At 35.2% G+C, this 17,796-nt stretch overlaps 1 long non-coding RNA gene across 2 annotated transcripts in view; it reads left to right on the forward strand.

Moving 5' to 3' along the window:
- Window positions 1-17,353, forward strand: part of LOC147063158 (uncharacterized) — an 81,789-nt gene extending 64,436 nt beyond the window's left edge. The window contains exons 4-6 of one of the 2 annotated variants that reach the window (XR_015072094.1): window positions 5,991-6,104; window positions 12,199-12,320; window positions 15,675-17,353. This is a non-coding gene — a long non-coding RNA (uncharacterized LOC147063158). The remainder of the gene's footprint in view (window positions 1-5,990; window positions 6,105-12,198; window positions 12,321-15,674) is intronic. The other variant, XR_015072095.1, reaches the window with a different exon arrangement.
- The last annotated feature ends 443 nt before the right edge of the window (window positions 17,354-17,796 follow it).

Consider the following 17,796-nt stretch of genomic DNA (forward strand, 5'->3'; position numbering starts at 1 on the left):
ATGCCTCGTCTATAGCTTCATATTGAAAGTGCCATTTCTGTCTTCTCCTTCGAACATGTTTTGTGTTAAATTTTGGTTCTGTTTCTAGCATCTTTGCAATATCAGCAGCATCAATTAAAACTTGTTTATAACTTTCATCACTCATGCATCTTAATAAATATTTTTTAGTTAGCTCTAATTGATTTGAAGCAGAATATATATCAATATCCTTTCATTGTAATATTTTACTTGCAATATTTACGTCTAAACTAAAAGAATATTATACCATGCGGCAATTAACACCATAAATTAAAAATTGCTAATTACATCAGTAAGGGCCGTTGCTTCAATTCGGGAAGAATTTACAGATGAATTATTCAATATTGGGTCATCAAATATTATATCTTAATTAAAGGCTTCAAAGATTCAATTCGTCTCTCCTACCTTGTTTTGCTCAATGGTTTGAGAGTAAACATTGGGATACGGTTAGATAAAACTTTCCAATGACGTGTCGACCCAGAGAAATAATTATATATTTTTTAAACTATATTCATATAAATTGCTGAGATAAAACGTATACCGTCTCTTTTTATCATGGATTAGCTTAGACCGCCTACTTGGAAATGTCGTAGTTTTAATAAAAATTGTCGATAGAAAATAAAATATTTGATTAGCCATCGGAATCTTTTTCGAATCTCGTGGCGAGAGACCCAGAACCGCCTTGTAAACGTTTTTAGTAATTAGGCTAAACAATACACAGCTGTGTGACAAAACCCCGGGATTTCTATCGTTTGTACCGTTTGTATCTGACTGTATCATTTGTATACCTGAAGCTGGCCATGGAACGCCACCAGATTCCAAATCCCATCACTACTTATGACACATAATTACAAAAAACAGATAAACACGTCAAAATAAAATAAAACATATAAGTAATTTAAAATTATGAAAATATGGAAATTAATTTCAGTTCTCCATTTATGTGCCCCCTTATGTTTTGTGCCCTAGGCGGTTGCTTAGTTTGCCTATATGGACGCGCCGGCCCTGGGTACTATACATATCTACCTATCTAGGTACTACATACCTATAGTTTATTTTAGTTTAAATAATATACTGTTTTTCTACCAAGCTAAACTAAGTTTAAGTTAAGTGAAGTCTAAACAGTTAAATAAATTGGGTAGGTATAGTGTGTACCTATTTAAATTATGGTCTGGCAAATTCACATCTTGTCTGTCAACGTGTGCTGAAATCCAGAGTAGGTAACATACTTATTTGGTTGAGCAAGTGGCTAATATTCTTTTCTCATAAACATAACCTCCACTCTGTAGGTACCTATAATATGATCTTCTTAAGTTCGGACATGGTTAGAAAAAATTAGACGCCTCATAAATTGTGATCCTGTACCTACATACTAATAATAATGTATTATTTAATCCCAACACCCTTGTCCGATGACTGATGACCGTTTCTAACTTGATGTAAGAAAATTTTGACTCTTTGAATAGGGCAGCAATGGCAATAGCAATGGCACTTTGGCTGCTACGATGTTTTTCAAAATTCGGGCGAGGATTCCTACCAATAATTGTGGATAAATTAAAGTATTGTATTATTTTTAGACACCTTACCACTCTAATTGATTCTGCGAAATCGGAATATTATGAAAACACGTTTTGTAATTAATTTATCTTTTTGAATAGATAATGAGGCAATTAGATATCCCGTGCTGCATCTACTGTTAAAAGTAATTGACATATCTCTTTTTTGCTCCATCATACGGGCGATCGTGAGAGCGAGCGAAATGCACGATCCACGCACAGAGTTTTGATTTTTGCCAGTTATTGGAAACAATCGGCTATCCTACACGAGGGATAATACAAAGTAGTGGAATTAGAAAACTACCCGGCTGAAAAGAAAAATTTTGCATGGTGGTCTCGTTAAAAGATCGCGTAGAATATACGTGATTTGTGAAAAAGATCTTTATGGTGTTTGTTTATTGGACTATTTTAACACTTAGAATGCTACGCAACGATATATAGTTGTTTTTGATAATGGCCAAAAATGCTAACAACGATCGTCGTTTTGCTTTTGATGCCTGAAATGTTAAGTTAATTTGGGAACATACTACTGCACCAGTGGTACGAAACATTGTTTTATCTATTTAGTTTTATTGTTGTGTAATATAACCCGATTCATATATGTTTTGGACTGGGTAGGCTTAGAACTTATAACTATTGTATATTTTTTTCATGGCATCACCCTTTTTATAATAAAAACAATTCCAAATACAAATTTCAGTTTACAATATAAAAATTTGTTTACAGTCAAATTCTTGGTGGAAGGACAATGTTTTATTTTATTTTATGGATTTGAACCAATGGGAAAGTCTTTTACTCAACTCAGTGTTTAAAGTAAAGTGGATTTGTGCTTTATAAAAACAGTTTCATTTATAAAAAAATAATGAAATAAGATCATTTGCAATACATATTTTAAATGTTCCAATAAGCAAACACCATAAAGACCTTTTTCACAAATCACGCATATTGTATGAGATCTTTTAACGAGGCCACCATGCATTTTTTTTCAGCCGGATAGTTTCCTAATTCCACTACTTTGTATTATCCCTCGTGTGGGATAACCGATTGTTTCCAATAACTGGTAAAATTCAAAACTCTGTGCGCGGATCGTGCATTTCGCTCGCTCTCGCGATCACCCGTATGATAGAGCGAGAAAGAGATATCTCAATTACTTTTAACAGTAGATGCAGCTCGGGATATCTAATTGCCTCATTATCTATTCAAAACGATAAATTAATTACGAAATGTGTTTTCATAATATTCCGATTACGCAGAATCAATTAGAGTGGTAGGGTGTCTGAAAATAATACAATACTTTAATAATGTATCGACAATTATTGGTAGCAATCCTCGGCCAGATTTTGCATAACATCATAGCATTGGGAAGGCGGAATAACAATTGGTGACCAGAAAATAAACAACTTAAGATTCGCAGATGATACCACACTAATCGCTGCTCATGAAAGAAAACTCACAGAGCTGCTACACCGGGTAGAGGAAGAGAGTCGTAAATACGGCCTCCTTATTAATTGGAATAAGACTAAGTTAATGGTTGTTGATCTGGCTAACCTTCTACCAACAGCAAGTACCTACACTCCAAAACCTCGAAACAGTCAACGAGTTTGTTTATCTGGGATCGACTATCAGTGGAAAGGGCGGATATGAAGCGGAAATAAGAAGGCGCATACAGATTGCAAAAAAATGCGATGACTCGTCTTACGGAAGGATCGGGAAATTTCGATTACCACAAAAATGATGCTTGTGCAAACAGAGTGTTCTCGATATTTCTATATGGAGTCGAGTCGTGGACCCTAAAGGCAAGGGAACGGAATGCAATTGACGCCTTTGAAATGTGGTGTTGATGCCGAATGCTTCGTATTTCATGGACGGAGCACAGAACAAACCGGTCAATCATCCATAGACTGAAGATAAAGGAAATTCTCTCGACAATATGTCTGAGACGAGTTCTGCAGTTTTTTAAACATATTGTCAGGCGCGGACCGGACAACTTGGAGAGACTGGTGGTTTTGGGTGGCCTCCAGGGAAGGCGAAGCAGAGAAAGAGCGTCTGCGCGCTAGAGCGACCAAGTGAAAGAGCTGACTGAAGGCACCATCCATTCTGCCCTGAGAGAAGTGGAAGATTGAGAAGGATGGAAAGTCTTGGTCGCTCAAAAGATGACAAAATTAAAATGTGGTAGCGATCCTCAGCCATGAGTGTACGACCAAGAAGAGAGATCATGTCCACACTTAAAAAAGAATGGCACGCGCCATAAATTAAAAAAAATCGGTTTATTTTGGCACGCCGATCAAATCCTATTTGCCATTCCTGGAATAGGGCAAGAGTGTTAACAGTTATGGGTTAATGTGATTTATAACACAGTATGAATTACCATTATATGCTACCAATCAAGTAGAAAGCCTTTACTTTTTAGAATTAGGTATACCATACTAATATTATGGTTTCTTAAAAGATATTATATAAATAGTAGGTATATTTACCTATACCAAAGTTGCACATTTAGGTATTGCACATCAAAACTCGTCTCGCCTAAAAACGTGGCGAATACGTCGATGTGACGTCATCGTTATTTAGTAAAACAACAAAACACAGTCATGTTGCCAAATTGAGCTCCACAGATTGATCAATTGCAACTGTTTCGTCTGAAAAAAAACATCTGGCTATTGCAATCGACATGTTGCATCTAGAGTTGGGTTTCAGAAATTTCCCGACGGGAATTTTTGAGAAATTTTTGAGATTTTCAATCCCTAATCTTGAAAATTGAATTTTTTTAACATTTCGGTAAATCCCGGATCTCGAGAATCTTTTCTCGGGATAGTATTATCAAATATTAATTGAAAAAAAAACGATTTTCTATATATGGATAGAAAACACAAAACGTTCAAAAACTGATCGAGCATTTAAGGGGGAGAGGCACGCCAGCAGAGAACCTAGCGGAGAAATACGAAGCTAGCAATTTGAGATTTTTTTTGATAATATACAATTTCAACTGTATTAATTAATAAATATGTATCTGAAAACATTAAAAAGATTTAAATTTTTTTTTAAATTTAAAGATTACTAGTTAGACTTACAATTGTAAAAAAATATAATAAAATATGAATTCGTTGCAGGGTCACATCTTATTATTGCATTATATTTTTTGGTCATAATTATTATTAAAATTTAGTTTACTAGGTTTTAGATTTTTTGTCGTTTAGATTTTTGATTAATTCATCGTTTTAATATTTTTATATTTATTTTAAAAAACATCGATTTTTATAAAAATATAAATGTGTAGATATAACTTGAAAGTCTTTTTATTTATATCAAATCGAGCTTCAATATTGGGACCATGCCTAAAATAAAATTTGATATAAATAAAAAGGATTTCAAGTTATACACTTATAGTTATATATTTATATAAAAATTGATGTTTTTTAAAATAAATATAAAAAAATAATAAAACGATGAATTACCCAAAAATCTAAACTACAAAAAATCTAAAACTTAATAAACTAAATTTTAATAATAAATATGACGATAATATATAATGCAATAATAAGATGTGACCCTGCAACGAATTCACATTTTATTACATTTTTTTACAAATGTTTGTTAATCTTTAAATTAAAAAAAAAATCTTTTTAATGTTTTCAGATACATATTTATTAATTAATATAGTTGAAATTGTAAATTATCAAAAAAAAAATCTCAAATTGCAAGCTTCATATTTTTCCGCTAGGTTCTCTGCTGGCATGCCTCTCCCCCTTAACACAATTAAACCAACGTCGACTCAAAATAAGCGCAATTTTTGCAACATCAGGGAATTTTGTGTATCAAAATCGTACGCGATTGTCAGACGCAGCGGTTGACAGTCTGTGTTTTTTGAAAATCTATTTTAATAAGTAATGTTTTGAAATATTTTTGTTTTCCTACTTCTATTTTGTTTGTCTTCTCACATAAATAAAAAAAAACATACTTTTTTGGAATTTGTCTGTTTTTACAATGATTTTAGAATTTTCACAGGTTTTTTTATATTTCCCAATATTTGGAGAATTCTCGAGAATTCTTTTCTGGAAATGCCGAATTTCGAGAATTCACAATTTCATCATTTCGGAAAATCCCGAACCTCGAGATTTTCTCGGGAAATACCCAATTCTAGTTGCATCCTTCTCGGGCTCTGAGTCGGAGGGTCGAAGTCACAAACAAGCACCTACGAATTGGTCATTCCTATATCGGCTCGCCGATGACCGCATTGGCATACCGACATGACACACTAGCCGGCCGGTCTCGGAAGTTTTGATTTATGGCTATCAGGCACACGAGGCGAGTTCTAACGTGCGAGCCGGCTTACAGCAAGTTAGAACTTGAACGTTTATTGTGAAACTGTACCTACTTACAACCTATATATTATTGGCGTTTTAAATCTGTTTACAGGAATGCGAGCACCATCAAGAAAACGAACTTCAAACATCCCTTCTAAGAGGATTTATCAAGACAATAGCGATAATACTAACTATTGTTATCGTCGTATATATGGGATACGAAATAGTAAGTTATCGGTATTTAATGTACTCGTAATAAAAATATTATATTTATTATATTATAGATAGTTACCTATTAAGCATACCCAATGGTACACCTACAATGGCTGACTCTCGCTTATTCTAATACCTACCGGTGCCAATTCTAAGACAGTTTATAGTTTTAGTTAGTAGGTAGTTACCTACCTAGATACCTACCTATAAGTAAGTATTTATTTATATTAATTTCTAACGCATACGGGACAGACAGACAAACATACATTCATTGTTATATATATATAGATAAACTGTATAAATCGCACGCGTTGAAAGCTAAATTTTCTTTGTTTGGGTCGAAATCCCGATGGCCAGAATCCCGATGGCCGAAATCCCGAATGCTGAAATATCGAATGGCTGAAATCCCGAATGGTCGAAATCCCGAACGCTGAAAACCCAGAAAATATAGCTTTCAACGCGTGCGATTTATACAGTTTATCTATATATATATAACAATGAATGTATGTTTGTCTGTCTGTCCCGTATGGGTTTCTATAGCATTCATCCGATTGCGATGAAACTTTCGTCAGTTATTATGTTCATACTCGCGAAGGTGTCTCAATTAGTACAACTATCGTTTTCTTCTTATTTTCTATTCTTATGCGTTCCTATACCATTCATCCGATTGTAATGAAACTTTGGCGAGTAGTTGTTCGCACACTCGCTAATGTTTCTGAAATAGTACAACCATCGTCTTCTTCTTCTTCTATTCGTGTGAGGTTTCTGAATGAGTACAACCATCGTCATGTTTTATTCTATCTTCTTCTATTCGTATGCGTTCCTATACCATTCATCCGATTGCGATGAAACTTTCGTCAGTTGTTGTGTTTATACTCGCAAAGGTGTATCAATTAGTACAACCATCGTCTTCTTCTTATTTTCTATTCTTATGCGTTCCTATACCATTCATCCGATTGTAATGAAACTTTGGTGAGTAGTTGTTCGCACACTCGCAAATGTTTCTGAAATAGTACAACCATCGTCTTCTTCTTCTTCTATTCGTGTGAGGTTTCTGAATGAGTACAACCATCTTCATGTTTTATTCTATCTTCTTCTATTCGTATGCGTTCCTATACCATTCATCCGATTGCGATGAAACTTTCGTCAGTTGTTGTGTTCATACTCGCAAAGGTGTCTCAATTAGTACAACCATCGTCTTCTTCTTATTTTCTATTCTTATGCGTTCCTATACCATTCATCCGATTGTAATGAAACTTTGGTGAGTAGTTGTTCGCACACTCGCAAATGTTTCTGAAATAGTACAACCATTGTCTTCTTCTTCTTCTATTCGTGTGAGGTTTCTGAATGAGTACAACCATCTTCATGTTTTATTCTATCTTCTTCTATTCGTATGCGTTCCTATACCATTCATCTGATTGCGATGAAACTTTCGTCAGTTGTTGTGTTCATACTCGCAAAGGTGTCTCAATTAGTACAACCATCGTCTTCTTCTTATTTTCTATTCTTATGCGTTCCTATACCATTCATCCGATTGTAATGAAACTTTGGTGAGTAGTTGTTCGCACACTCGCAAATGTTTCTGAAATAGTACAACCATCGTCTTCTTCTTCTTCTATTCGTGTGAGGTTTCTGAATGAGTACAACCATCTTCATGTTTTATTCTATCTTCTTCTATTCGTATGCGTTCCTATACCATTCATCTGATTGCGATGAAACTTTCGTCAGTTGTTGTGTTCATACTCGCAAAGGTGTCTCAATTAGTACAACCATCGTCTTCTTCTTATTTTCTATTCTTATGCGTTCCTATACCATTCATCCGATTGTAATAAAACTTTGGTGAGTAGTTGTTCGCACACTCGCAAATGTTTCTGAAATAGTACAACCATTGTCTTCTTCTTCTTCTATTCGTGTGAGGTTTCTGAATGAGTACAACCATCTTCATGTTTTATTCTATCTTCTTCTATTCGTATGCGTTCCTATACCATTCATCTGATTGCGATGAAACTTTCGTTAGTTGTTGTGTTCATACTCGCAAAGGTGTCTCAATTAGTACAACCATCGTCTTCTTCTTATTTTCTATTCTTATGCGTTCCTATACCATTCATCCGATTGTAATGAAACTTTGGTGAGTAGTTGTTCGCACACTCGCAAATGTTTCTGAAATAGTACAACCATCGTCTTCTTCTTCTTCTATTCGTGTGAGGTTTCTGAATGAGTACAACCATCTTCATGTTTTATTCTATCTTCTTCTATTCGTATGCGTTCCTATACCATTCATCTGATTGCGATGAAACTTTCGTCAGTTGTTGTGTTCATACTCGCAAAGGTGTCTCAATTAGTACAACCATCGTCCTCTTCTTATTTTCTATTCTTATGCGTTCCTATACCATTCATCCGATTGTAATGAAACTTTGGTGAGTAGTTGTTCGCACACTCGCAAATGTTTCTGAAATAGTACAACCATCGTCTTCTTCTTCTTCTATTCGTGTGAGGTTTCTGAATGAGTACAACCATCTTCATGTTTTATTCTATCTTCTTCTATTCGTATGCGTTCCTATACCATTCATCCGATTGCGATGAAACTTTCGTCAGTTGTTGTGTTCATACTCGCAAAGGTGTCTCAATTAGTACAACCATCGTCTTCTTCTTATTTTCTATTCTTATGCGTTCCTATACCATTCATCCGATTGTAATGAAACTTTGGTGAGTAGTTGTTCGCACACTCGCAAATGTTTATGAAATAGTACAACCATCGTATTCTTCTTCTTCTTTTCTTTCTTCTTCTATTCGTGTGAGGTTTCTGAATGAGTACAACCATCTTCATGTTTTATTCTATCTTCTTCTATTCGTATGCGTTCCTATACCATTCATCTGATTGCGATGAAACTTTCGTCAGTTGTTGTGTTCATACTCGCAAAGGTGTTTCAATTAGTACAACCATCGTCTTCTTCTTATTTTCTATTCTTATGCGTTCCTATACCATTCATCCGATTGTAATGAAACTTTGGTGAGTAGTTGTTCGCACACTCGCAAATGTTTCTGAAATAGTACAATCATCGTCTTCTTCTTCTTCTATTCGTGTGAGGTTTCTGAATGAATACAACCATCTTCATGTTTTATTCTATCTTCTTCTATTCGTATGCGTTCCTATACCATTCATCCGATTGCGATGAAACTTTCGTCAGTTGTTGTGTTCATACTCGCAAAGGTGTCTCAATTAGTACAACCATCGTCTTCTTCTTATTTTCTATTCTTATGCGTTCCTATACCATTCATCCGATTGTAATGAAACTTTGGTGAGTAGTTGTTCGCACACTCGCAAATGTTTCTGAAATAGTACAACCATCGTCTTCTTCTTCTTCTATTCTATCTTCTTCTATTCGTGTGAGGTTTCTGAATGAGTACAACCATCTTCATGTTTTATTCTATCTTCTTCTATTCGTATGCGTTCCTATAATATTTATCCGATTGCGATGAAACTTTCGTCAGTTGTTATGTTCATACTCGCGAAGGAGTCTCAATTAGTACAACCATCGTCTTCTTCTTATTTTCTATTCTTATGCGTTCCTATACCATTCATCCGATTGTAATGAAACTTTGGTGAGTAGTTGTTCGCACACTCGCAAATGATTCTGAAATAGTACAACCATCGTCTTTTTCTTCTTCTATTCGTGTGAGGTTTCTGAATGAATACAACCATCTTCATGTTTTATTCTATCTTCTTCTATTCGTATGCGTTCCTATACCATTCATCCGATTGCGATGAAACTTTGGTGAGTAGTTGTTCGCACACTCGCAAATGTTTCTGAAATAGTACAACCATCGTCTTCTTCTTCTTCTATTCGTGTGAGGTTTCTGAATGAGTACAACCATCTTCATGTTTTATTCTATCTTCTTCTATTCGTATGCGTTCCTATACCATTCATCCGATTGCGATGAAACTTTCGTCAGTTGTTGTGTTCATACTCGCAAAGGAGTCTCAATTAGTACAACCATCGTCTTCTTCTTTTTTTCTATTCTTATGCGTTCCTATATCATTCATCCGATTGTAATGAAACTTTGGTGAGTTGTTGTGCGCACACTCGCAAATGTTTATGAAATAGTACAACCATCGTCTTCTTCTTCTTCTATTTGTGTAAGGTTTCTGAATGAGTACAACCATCTTCATGTTTTATTCTATCTTCTTCTATTCGTATGCGTTCCTATACCATTCATCTGATTGTAATGAAACTTTGGTGAGTAGTTGTTCGCACACTCGTTAATGTTTCTGAAATAGTACAACCATCGTTTTTCTTCTTCTTCTATTCTATCTTCTTCTATTCGTGTGAGGTTTCTGAATGAGTACAACCATCTTCATCTTTTATTCTATCTTCTTCTATTCTTATGCGTTCCTATACCATTCATCCGATTGCGATGAAACTTTGGTGAGTAGTTATTCGCACACTCGCAAATGTTTCTGAAATAGTACAACCATCGTCTTCTTCTTCTTCTATTCGTGTGAGGTTTCTGAATGAGTACAACCATCGTCATGTTTTATTCTATCTTCTTCTATTCGTATGCGTTCCTATACCATTCATCCGATTGCGATGTCTCAATTAGTACAACCATCGTCTTCTTCTTATTTTCTATTCTTATGCGTTCCTATCCCTTACCATCTATCCGATTGCGATGAAACTTTCGTCAGTTGTTATGTTTATACTCGCGAAGGAGTGTCAATTAGTACAACCATCGTCTTCTTCTTATTTTCTATTCTTATGCGTTCCTATACCATTCATCCGATTGTAATGAAACTTTGGTGAGTAGTTGTTCGCACACTCGCAAATGTTTCTGAAATAGTACAACCATCGTCTTCTTCTTCTTCTATTCTATCTTCTTCTATTCGTGTGAGGTTTCTGAATGTATACAACCATCTTCATGTTTTATTCTATCTTCTTCTATTTGTATGCGTTCCTATACCATTCATCCGATTGTAATGAAACTTTGGTGAGTAGTTGTTCGCACACTCGCTAATGTTTCTGAAATAGTACAACCATCGTTTTTCTTCATCTTCTATTCTATCTTCTTCTATTCGTGTGAGGTTTCTGAATGAGTACAACCATCTTCATGTTTTATTCTATCTTCTTCTATTCGTATGCGTTCCTATACCATTCATCTGATTGTAATGAAACTTTGGTGAGTAGTTGTTCGCACACTCGCAAATGTTTCTGAAATAGTACAACCATCGTCTTCTTCTATTCGTGTGAGGTTTCTGAATGAGTACAACCATCTTCATGTTTTATTCTATCTTCTTCTATTCGTATGCGTTCCTATACCATTCATCCGATTGCGATGAAACTTTCGTCAGTTCCTTCAATTTCGCCAGTCCTCAATGCACAAACAAAAGTTATTAAAGATTAATGGCATGAATAGGCTCTACCTATACTTACTTATTTATATTTTATAATAAATTGAAATCCTCAATAGATAATAATTATTGTATCAAATCAAGCTTCGATGTTACCTACCTACTCGAACACGGAAGCCATACCTAATGTTTCAGGTCCATGTCCGATCCTAAGATTATCATATGGGCTGATTAACAGATTGTTTTTGTTACGAGAAATGGATGTTAGCCACGTGCTCAACTTACTTATTAGCTCCATACTCTGGGTGCAAACACATTGTAAAACAATAGATATGTAAATTTTTGTTGCCAGACCCGGCATTTGAACCCGGGACTCACGACGTCATAGACAGGCCGACGCTTTACCAGCGATCGTAGGCGTTTCTATTACCTACTGATAAAATAATAATAGGTAGGTACCTACTTATCATACTTAACCTACACCCACGATAGCCGAGTGGCTTAAGCATTGGCTAAGTGTCATGGGTCCCAGGTTCGAATCCTGGGTCTGACTTATTGTTTTTCAATTTTTTGTTTGAGCAAGATTATGGACATTTTTTTTTTCTGAAAAAAAAAAGTATGGACATTACGTTGAGCAAGTGGCTAACATCCATTTCTCGTAAAACAAAGCTCTGTTATTACAAACTACACACTGTGGAGGACCATATGAACTTATTAGGATCTGACATGGTCAAAAAAAAAAAATACTTTACTTTTCTAGTTCCAGAGATCTGGATCCAGCAATCTAGGATCCAGCAATCAGGATCCAGGAATTCGAAATTTCATGGAAACTAGTCACCACCCACGCCGTGCTCCAATGAGATCCCCTCAACACGAACCAAAGTAATGCTTATTAAAATTATTTTTTTCTTCATTTTATTGCATGTACCTATTTACTATTTTTATTTATACATACACGTATAAAAAGTGTTATCAAATTAGAGAGACATAGGTATGTTTATACTTATTAGGTATATAATTAGATATGATATAGGTAGGTATACGTAGTTGTACTAAACTCTTCTCTCAATAAGTTGATTGTGTCACGAGCTGTAGGTATGGCATGTTGCACCATCTTGTTGAAACCACATATCGTCCAGAAAAAAAAGAGTGTTTCTGTAGTGTTCTCCATTGACAGTAGCTAATAATTTCATTACCATTTTCGTTTTTAAAAAAATACGGTCCAATTACACAACCACACCGAAAATTGTATGGATTTAACATCAATCAAGAATAAGCATGTGATTTTTCATTACTCTAAGGTCACGGTCAGGATAGAGACGCTCATGCGACTCGCGATGAAGTCTAGACTAATTATCCTCTCCGAATGCTTGCCCTGTCCAACGTAGAAGCGTCTTTTACGAGCGGTTGGAGCCAGTGGCACTTCACCTTTTCAATATAAATATATAGGTATTTAATATATTTAATGAAATTCATCTTTGAGTTCATTTTGGCTTTCTTAGATGAGAACGAAACCGTTTCCCTATCCAACGCGGAGGATATAACGAATATCATTCTACAATGTGCAGAAAAAACAGGCGTAAAAATCTCAGAAGTTACACCTTCCACCAAGCTTTCGAAGGCAACATTGAATCTTATGGAGCAGAGAAGGAAAACCAAGAGCGATAGACAGGCACAAAACGATATGGAGTTTTCATCACTTTGCAAAACCCTCCGAAGGAAGATTAGAGAAGACCTTCGTAAATTCAATGTAAACCTCATACAAGCAATTGTGAAAGCAGGCAGAAGTTTAAACAAAAACAAGCAATGCTTGTCGATAGGAAAACGTCAAATCACAGCACTAAAAGCAAAAGATGGTTCTATCGTCAGAAATTGGTAACACTTGTTAAGCCGAGTTGAAGAGTTCTACAGCGATCTCTACAGTGATGACACTGACAATACGACTATAGACTTAGATCTTCAGAGAAATGGAAATTCGGAAGACCATACTCCCGAAATTACATCCTGGGAAGTAACCCATGCTTTAAATTACATGAAAAGTGGGAAAGCCCTCGGGGAAGACGGTTTAACGATAGATATCTTCAAAAAAGCAGGAAAGGATGCAAATGAAGTACTTGCACAATTGTTCACAGCCTGCATATGCAAAGAGGATGTCCCAGAGGTATGTAAAAATGCCAGCATTGTCATTCTTCACAAAAAAGGTGACAGAGAAGACCTAGCAAATTATCGTCCAATAAGTCTACTCCCTATTCTCTACAAGACGTTCACAAAAATTCTCTCAAACCGTCTGCAAAATGTACTAGACGAGAACCAACCGAGAGAACAAGCCGGATTTAGAGGAGGATACAGCACTATGGACCATATCCAAGTCGTCAGAGAAATCATAGAGCGGTACCAGGAATACAAACTGCCACTATGCATGGGTTTTATAGACTATGAGAAGGCGTTTGATTCGATAAAGAAATGTTCAATACTCGACGCACTCAGAAAACAAGGAATCCCTGGACGCTATATAAATATTTTCAATAATATATACAGTAGCGCAACAGCATCTGTAAATCTCCATAAACCATCGCGCAGATTTCCTATCAGCAAAGGAGTCCGACAAGGTGATACAATCTCACCTAAACTATTTACAGCTACCCTTGAAGACTTATTCAGGCAACTTGACTGGAATGACAAAGGGATCCCCATAAATGGAGAATACCTGAGTCATCTGCGCTTTGCCGATGACATAGTAATTTTCTCGCAAGACTCAGAAGACCTCCAAAGCAGAATGCAGGAACTCGCTGAAGTAAGCAACAAAGTAGGTTTGAAAATAAATGTAACAAAGACGAAAGTCATGTTCAACTGCTTTGCAGGCCAAAAAGAGATCCTCATCAATGGCACTCAGCTCGAACAGGTGAAAAGCTACATCTATCTGGGACAACAAGTATCTATAGATGGATGTATATTTGATGAAATTGTTCGCAGAGTAAAGCTAGGCTGGAGTGCTTTTGGCCGCCTGAATAATGTCTTCAAAAGTGACCTTCCACTGTGCCTAAAGCGCAAAGTGTTCAACCAGTGTGTGCTTCCCGTGATGACATATGCGTGTGAAACATGGACTCTAAGTAAAAGAGAGATCCAGAAACTTAGAGTAGCACAACGTGGTATGGAGAGGTGCATGCTGGGCATAACGCGAAAGGACAAAAAGAGGAATGAGTGGATAAGGAAGCAGACAAGGGTTTGCGATGTAATAGAGTTTATTAAAAGCCTTAAATGGAGATGGGCTGGACACATAGCTCGAAGAAGAGACAATCGTTGGACAAATCTAGTCATCCAGGGGTATCCAAGAAGCACAAAACGTCCACAAGGTAGACCTAGAGGCCGGTGGATCGATGAAATGATAAAGTTCTGCGGAAGTACGTGGCAACGCAATGCACAGGACCGAGAGAAGTGGAAGCAACTTGAAGAGGCCTTCATCCAGCAGTGGATAGATTCAGGCTGATGATGATGATGATGATGAATGAAATTGAGAACCTGAACAGAGTTGTTTGGATTATAACCAGAAGGTGTTGTATGATCTTTTGGTAGAATACCCACTCCACTCCAAGATAGTTTGCCCGGAAATAAGTTACACCTATAATTGTTTGTAAACTTTTAGGTATCGCTCAACAATTGCACGTCACAAACATTTGGAAATACAATTGTACTTATTTACGAAGCCATTTAACCAAAAATGAGCTTCATCGCTGAAGATGTTTTTTACATAAAATAATGAGTCTGTGCTCTAAAACCCAATCAGCAAAAATTAGACGCACCAAATGATCATTGGTTTAAGTTATTGTGTTAATTGTATTTTATACGCCTTCAAATGCAAATCTTTGTGAAGAATATTCCATGTAGTGCCATAAGAAAAACCAAGTTCTTGAAAACGACCTGTAATTGTTTGTTCTAGACTAGATTTTCATCACACTTTTCACCACATCGGTATTTCTAGCACTACGTTTACATTTTTGACGAGTTGGGTTCTTAAAATTATCATTTGACTCAAATTTTCTAATAAAATTACGATTACGACGTAATAAATTTTAACAATTTATTTATATAGGTACGCTGTACAACTGTGTATCATTCTATGATGATTTTCCAAACATTACTGAATATAGTCAATTTTGGTGCGAAAAAAATGCGCTATGACGTTCTATTTTCACGTTTTCATCAAAATCCTATAAGTATACTTAATGATTGTTTCAGCAGGAATCCAGGAAATGGAAAACGTGGACCGCCGCACCATCCGAAGAAACCCTCTAAAAAAATACCCATGCAAACAGGGGGGGGGGGTAATAATAATATAAAATCTTAAAGTAACTATAGTTATAATTATTATTAATAAAATAATAAAATTTGCATAATTTATTCTTATTATCATTTGTATAAAAATAACTTGTAATTGTACGAAAATAACATTCTACGAAATTATGTTTATAATATCTAGTATATAAATATATGATAATACTCGTACGTACCTATTATAATGGGTAGATACTTAAGGGCGGACGTGCCCAGCGTGGGTCAAAATTGAGCTTTTTTTCTATTTTCAAAGCATGATCCTGGACATACCTTAAACGTTGTAGATAATCTATTTATATAATTTTGAAGCCTTATTATCCTTTATATTTATTTTAAACATTTGATGACTGCATAAAGTATTTTTATTACATAAAATAGTATTCTTTTAAACCTCTCGCTCTAATGTTTTAGAATATAGTCATATTTCAGTACATACATGTGCAGTGGTGTTAAGATTTTTTACATTTATTAATTTTTAAACGCATTATAAAACCATAAGTATAATTTATGTCGACATTATTATAGTGAAATATTTACGATAAAAAATTAGTGATCCCAAATTTGACAAGAATTAGGCATTTTATTATTCAAAAAATGGGCAAGATTAACACATTTAAAGATAATTCTAAAGATACTAATTATAAGCTATGCCTTTGACCATTCAAGTGTGATAAATATCCTACGAATAATGATTACTTTATAATAATTATTGACCTAAGAATAAGGTAGTGTTTTTTTGAAATACGCCATTTCTTTTGGCATTTCCCAGTCGTTAAGCTACAACATACGGCCGTAGCCATAAATTGACAAACTATAATTGAAGTAGGGAGTAAAATGATATTAACGCGCGTGTTTAAAATTTTACTTTTTTCGTGCTTCAAAATTATATAAATAGATTATCTAGAACGTTTAAGGTATATCCAGGATTATGCTTTGAAAATAGAACAAAAGCTCCATTTTGACCTACGCTGAGCATGTCCGTCCCCCCTTAAGAAAACTTAAAAAAAATCAGAGCACGAAAAATCTAACTTGTTAATCACGGAGAAAATATGTACGTACTACTGGATCTTGTTTCAGCGAATCATATATAATATAATAATACCTACCTACATAATGAATAATAATACCTACCTATAACCTTGTTATGTTATTAATAGGTATAAGTACCTTTTATCTACAACTGTCTGTGAAAAATAAATTATTTATGTGCTCTTTAACACTCATTGCTTCATTTTTTGCAAAATTACAAATAACTTTATGTAAGTCACTGCCACTTAATATAATGATTTGTGAAAACCTAATAGGTAAATATTAATAAAGGTATCATAAAAAAATAAGTAAAAGTATAGGTAAATCATTCTACAGTGGCACCATGAGAACGGAAAAAGCGACTTGCAGTTGTAGTGGTATTGTTTGTTATTTGTTATCGTTTGTATTAAACCAGGCATTGCAGCAAGCAATTCGAATACATACGCGTAACGCCTATGGTGCTACTGTAGAATGATTTACCTATACAATCGATGATGTCTTTATATATCTATAAATATCATTATGTGTACACTATTAAACTGAAATAAAACTGTATCCTGATTAATTGTTTTAATTTAGTTTTAATTAAAATTCCATAACCCAAACTCATTACAATTTCCTTCTGAAAGAGGTTTCTATCCCAAATATCGATATCTCAAATCAACATTACATGTATCGCTGTATTTATGTATATAGATACGATAGCCGTGCGGCTTAAGAGTCGGCCTATAGCGTCGTGGGTCCCAGGTTCGAATCCTGGGTCTGGGAAGTAGGTACACATATTGTTTTTCAATTTGTGTATAAGTCAGAGTATAGATCAAATAGGTTGAGCAAGTGGCTGACATGCATTTCTCGTAAAAACAAAATTTGTTAAAGACAAGCCTTCACTCTGTGGAGGCCCATATATTATGATCTTATTAGGATCGGATATTTATTTATTTATTTAAGAAAACAGAACATTGTGCACATAACAAATCTAAATTCAAGGCGTTCACAA

The sequence above is a fragment of the Rhyacophila brunnea genome, unplaced genomic scaffold, assembly GCF_057557595.1.
Source record: "Rhyacophila brunnea isolate RB1 unplaced genomic scaffold, BYU_Rbru_1.0 scaffold_9, whole genome shotgun sequence".
Lineage (NCBI taxonomy): Eukaryota > Metazoa > Arthropoda > Insecta > Trichoptera > Rhyacophilidae > Rhyacophila > Rhyacophila brunnea.